We start from the raw sequence: 5,105 nt of genomic DNA on the forward strand, positions 1-5,105 counted from the left end.
CACGCTTCTGCAGGATGTCCCCCCGAGGGATGGGGCAGCTCCTGCCTTCACCCAGTGCAGCATCAGCATGGCTGAGAGCACTGGTGGTGAGAGGCTGCTGCCAGTTTCGTTTCTCTTGCCTGGAAAAGGTATGTTTTAAAACACTTTTCTTCCAATTTCCACACCCTCAGTCTGCCGGGTGGCTCCTTGAGGTGATGTAATGAGGGTGAGAGTTGCTTTCTCCTCACCTGTGAGGGGACTTGAGCCCTCTGTACCCCCTGCCCCACTGTAAGCAGGAGAGGACCCGTCACCACCTCCTGGCAGTCTGAGCAGTGTGGCACCCCTGTACTCAGGGTGCTACAGCACTGGCCTTCTGGCAACCTCTGCAGCCCCTTGGCTCATCAAGTGCTCTGAGCCCCCTTGCATCCCAGGCACATGGTCCCCTCCTGCTTGTGGGTGAGCCAGGTGGCCACATGGGGCTTGCCAGATCTCTCTCTGCACCAGCAGACCAGCACTGACTCCTGGGCTAAAGGAGGGCTCAGGCTGTGACCCAGGCAAGCGTGACAGCCCTGCAGCCAAGGTGTCCGTCACTCTGCAGCCCTCTGTCCACACCAGCAGTTCCCCATGAGCTTGGTGCCCATGCTTCAGCCAGGAGCGACCCCTCCAGCTCTGTGCCAAGGGGCAGCTGGAGGCAGTCCAATGGTTCCCACTGGCTTCCTCCCAGTATGACCCACGTCCCCACCACTGGGGCAAGGTGTATCTAAGTTTCTTGACAGTATCTCATGGAATTTTAGAGCAAACATAAACATTTTAATGTAGGACCTTGCTGCTGGTGGAGTTTTCCTGTGGAAATTTTCAAGTGGAAATTTGTCGATGGGGTAATGCTGTTGTGGCATTTTTCTTGTAGGAAGTCGTTGATGGTGGAGTGTTTTTGTGGAAGTTTTCATGCAGGAATTTGATGGTGGAGCATTACTGTAGAAGGTTTAGATTAAACATTAGGAAGAAGTTTTTTACTTTGAGGGTTGTAAGGCACTGGAACAGTTTGCCCAGACAGGTTGTTGAGGCCCCATCCCTGGAGGTGTTCAAGGCCAGGCTGGACGTAGCCTTGGGCAACGTGGTCTAGTGGGAGGTGTCCCTGCCCATGGCAGGGGGGTTGGAACTCGATGATCTTTAAGGTCCTTTCCAACCTAAACCATTCTATGATTCTATGATTCTATCACTGCTGGATTTATTTTGAGGTGCAATACTGGAGAGGACAACAGTGGTTTGATGTGAGTTCATGGAAACAGGACTCTTGTAAGGGGCTGGTAGGTGCAGCGTAGAGGGCAGAGCTGAGGTTGCCTGTCCGGTGCAATGGGACTGGAGTGGAGAGCTTTTGTGGGTGCTTTTCCAAAAGTGAAGAGAGTTGAAACATAGCTGGCTGCTTCAGCCCCTTCCGCCTGGGCTGAGGAAGGGCAGGGGGAGCTGAAGTGTTTCCCCAGCAACTTGCTGCACCACCCTAAGTCTAAACTTCTAGAAATCTGAGAGAAAGCATAAGGTTAGTGGGAAAAAAAATGTTTCTAAGCTATAACACCTATTAAACAGGCAATCTTTCCTTTGCACGGACTAGATCTGGATAGAAGTGGGACTGTTTAACTTTATTTCAAGAGAGAATTTCAAGAGATATCAAAGTTTATTTCAAGGGAGGCCACTGTAAATTACCGAATAAGTTCTTCTTATAGTGCTATTATAATATAATTAAATAAAGTTCAGAACGACTCTGGACTTAATTAAAGAGGGAAGGCAACACAACTGTCAGCTTTGTAGTGAAAATGAAATAAAACCTGCCTTTCTTGATGTAGGAGAGTATTCTATTGTAATGCCTTGCCTACTAATTTACTTTGTATAATAGAGACTCAAAGTTCAAAGAAGATCTCACCTAAACCAAAAATAAATCAAATAAAGCTGGTGGGTTTTGGTATTAAACTTAAATTACACCCACCTGAGAGAAAGGTGGGGGCTTGGAACTGGGAGTGGGGAATGTCACAATCAAGAAGGGTGTCTTCTTTGGAAGAGGTGGGCTGTGCTTTTGGGAGCGATGGGGATGTGGTTTTGGTACCAGAAGATTAACCGTCAAGACTTGCCTCCTATTTAGGAGAGAAGGACAGTGCAGTTATAGAGGTGGTAAGAAGGAAGGAGGAGAAGGGCCGTATCCTCTTTGGGACAAGTGGGCTTTGTAGTTCAAAACAAGCGCAAGTGGACAGAAAATGATTTTTTAGCATAAAGTAGAGACAAGTTTCCAAGCCCAGGGTTATGCTAAGCCAGCTGCCCAGGCTCCCTCTGCACAGTGACCTGATCTCTGCACAGTTCCTGATCTGGAACCAGGAGAGTGTAAAAAAGTCAGCGTAACTGTGCTGAGGAGTCTACACCAGGATGAGAAATGTACCTGTATGCCAGTTTTGTTGTTTTTTTTGGTTTTGTCTTTTTTGTTTTAAAAAGTCACACTAGTACATTTGGGAGCTATTTAAGCAAGGATTTTCTTCTATACAGGAGAAAGAGAAACAGTGAAACAGACCTCCAAAGCTAAGGGGTTGCACAGTTGTATTCCAGGTTCCCTTGGGGTTGGAGTGCCTGTTGGCAACAGATTGGCTGTTAAAAGGCACAGGAGGCATTGGGAGCTCTAGAAAACTGATAGTTTTGCAGTCTTTGAAAGTAGCTGGGATAGTGGCAACATGAGTGTGTGGAGAACACGCAGGATATTGCTCCACTGTTTAGCTCAATTAAAAAAAAAAAAGCCCAACAAATCATAAGACCATTGCAATCAGTTCAAAAGAGAGATATACTGAACTCCAAAGGAAGACACTGAACTCGGTTGGAGTACCAGTGCAGGTTTGCTTCCCTGCTTGGCCAGGGTGTCTCTGATTTCCCTAAGTTAGTCTATTTGCACTGGGTTTCTTTTTCCCCCTTTTGTTCAGCCATCAAAAGACATACAGAAAGAAAATCTCCTCTGTAGGAGCTGAAAGTTGGGGGGGGAGGAGGGGGAAGCTCCTGTCTCCCTGGGAAGGGGAATAAGTGCAGCTGTGTGATCTTAGTACACCTGTCTTGAATCTTTTAATCTTCCCCCAGTAAAAATAAAAGCCTGGCCTGCCACCTATGAAGATCATAAGTAAAATTGCCCTTGATTTCTGGGGGATTGTAGGGTAATACCTGGAACAGCCTTGTACAGAAGCGAAAGAGCATTGCTGGCTCTGTTCCTTTTCTAATTCAGATGAAAAGTGTTTTTCAGCCTTTGCTTGCTGAAGTTCAGCCTATGCTCCCAGGGATGAGGGAATGTGCTTCATCTACTGGTTTACGTTTATACGCGGTAGGCTTTTATTCTGCTGGTGGTCTGCAAAACTCAGTGTCTCTCATTTTAATCTGGTATAATGAGTTGACATTTAAGTCACATTCCTCCCGTCTACAGAAACGCAGCCATAGAAAACTCTCCATGACAGGCCAGCGGTAGCAACAAACAGGTTCATTCCCCTAGCTGCCAACTGTAGTCAACTAGGACAAAGTAGTTAAAAAATGAAACAGTAAAATTTTAGAGGTCTCCTATAACTAATTATTTCCAGCTACAGCCTGCTCCTACGGTGACATTGGAGGAAGTTAAAGTTTATTAGTGGGTGTTTTGGCTGTCTGCTCAAATTATATTTCCACATTCAGCTAGGTCAGAGTATCAAAACAATAAAAATATCTTCTAAAAGCCATGATGGACTGCTCTTTTATCCTCACTGCAGCCGTTTTTCAGAAATTACTTGAGTAAATTTTGTAGCTAGAGTTGTAGGTGGACAGCTCAGAAGACAGCAGCCGTGCCCTCAGGCCAGGACCCACTCCTGCTCCTGAACCAACGTACTCCCGCATACGCCAAGAACAATTGCATTTTCCAGCCTTTCATTCCCTACTTTCTCTGATGCACAACCAAGCCAAAAACACCTTGCAGGAAGCTTTGCCAGGGGAAGAATCCTCTCTGTGTCTGCTGCAGCCCCCCAAAGGCTGCAGAAGCAGGCATGTGGCAGCTTAGCCTGCATGCAGAAAGGGGTCCACCAGAGAAAGCTCCTGGATCTGTCACAAGGTAACGGGTGTTTCTTTCTTTTTACTTTGTTTAATATATTTTTTTAATATTCTCATTCTGGTCATATAGTTCTGAAAATGAATAACCCATGCTGTTCTTGTTTTGTGTGATATTCATTCCTTAAGGTCTGTTGCATTCTACAAATGCCCGCAGGCATCTGCACACTTCTCCAAAGTCTTCTGTTGAGATGTCCACTGGCTAAAAAGCATTAAAGTTGTTGCTATCTACCCCATTCAGATTTAAGGCTTTTCTTTATTTATACAGGAGGTAAGGACCAGCAGTGCTACTCACCTCTGGGTGCACCTCTATACAGTATGGAAATCCAAGGGTATTTGTATCCGGATTGCAGGTTGAAGCTTTTATTTGAGAATGCATTATTGTTAATTCCCCACCTGCAGTCTGGTCTCAGTGAACCAGATAGAGAATTATGCCCAGACAGCCTCAGATTCTACACTGAGAAATTGGTACAAAGAAGCCTTTTCTTCTCTAGAGCTACCCTGGACTTTCAGTTTCAAAAAAAAAAAAAAAAGTTAGCACATTGACATTTTCTCATCTGCTTTCAGCTGAAACAAATTACTCCTGCTTCTAATAGCTGTTTCCGCAGTCATGAACTAATTTCTTTAATAAAACGAAATGCATATCAAAAATACAGTTCAGCTGTTGTTGTCACTGACCTTGGTGCAATACCTGGATGCTAGAGAAAAAAAAAAAAAAAGTAGTGGATTAGGAAAGAAACAGACTTGAAAAATAAGATACTGGGGAAAAGGAATGAGTTCTTAAATTACCACAGAACAGGAGAAATGCTTAAGAGAAAAGTAAGATATTTAATGAAGTAATGAATAATTCCTTTAACCAGTTAGAATAAAACTGTACAGGAGTCTGGGTCTTCTGGCTGTCAGCACATTTAACAATATGATGTTCTGTTTAAATAGGCTGTTCTTATTAACTGACTGCAGGAATGAATGTCAGAAAGGGAAAGAAGACAATGCTAGATTATATTTTGCTGAGCCTCTGCATTATCTTCATTCAGCAG

The sequence above is a fragment of the Charadrius vociferus genome, unplaced genomic scaffold (genome assembly GCF_000708025.1).
Source record: "Charadrius vociferus isolate BGI_N301 unplaced genomic scaffold, ASM70802v2 scaffold261, whole genome shotgun sequence".
In the NCBI taxonomy this organism is placed as follows: domain Eukaryota; kingdom Metazoa; phylum Chordata; class Aves; order Charadriiformes; family Charadriidae; genus Charadrius; species Charadrius vociferus.